At 40.5% G+C, this 538-nt stretch overlaps 1 protein-coding gene across 1 annotated transcript in view; it reads right to left on the reverse strand.

Annotated features, from left to right (window-relative positions):
* AACS (acetoacetyl-CoA synthetase) overlaps positions 1-538 on the reverse strand; it is a gene marked incomplete at its 5' end in the record, with an annotated part of 36,188 nt that overhangs the window by 11,959 nt on the left and 23,691 nt on the right. The gene's annotated exons all lie outside the window — the stretch shown is intronic.

The raw sequence follows: 538 nt of genomic DNA on the forward strand, positions 1-538 counted from the left end.
CCCCCTCTGACATTTTAACCCCATCCCCCCTTGCCCTGTCACTCCCCACCCTTGTAAGACAGTATCTCCACTCCATAGATGAATCATGAAGTTGACCAGTAGTGTTAAATTCCAGAAAGCAACTCCTGAGGAAGGACACTTTCTCAAACCATCACAGCAACAGACTTTGGAATGATTCTTTACCACAGCATTAGGAAAAAACCCACCACATAAATAAGCTCCTACACAGATCAGATTTATTCTCTTTCCTTTACTAAACCTGGAGTTGTGCAGCTTCTTTCCTCCCACCAAAGACGTAACAAAAATGCTCATCTTCATTATGGTCAAGCCTGGCATGACACAGGAAGGTAGAGCCTTCTTTGCAGATTACATGGATGAGGCAGATCAATAAACCTAAGATACTGTAAAAATCAATCCATTTTCCTCACTAATTAGATCAGAAACATTTAACATGCATTTGACCTTTCATCAGAAAGGTCCCTGTTGCATTTCATTATTCCACCTGTTTGGGGTTTTTTTTTTTGTTTTTCAACTCAGT

The sequence above is a fragment of the Eurypyga helias genome, unplaced genomic scaffold, assembly GCF_000690775.1.
Source record: "Eurypyga helias isolate BGI_N326 unplaced genomic scaffold, ASM69077v1 scaffold23448, whole genome shotgun sequence".
In the NCBI taxonomy this organism is placed as follows: domain Eukaryota; kingdom Metazoa; phylum Chordata; class Aves; order Eurypygiformes; family Eurypygidae; genus Eurypyga; species Eurypyga helias.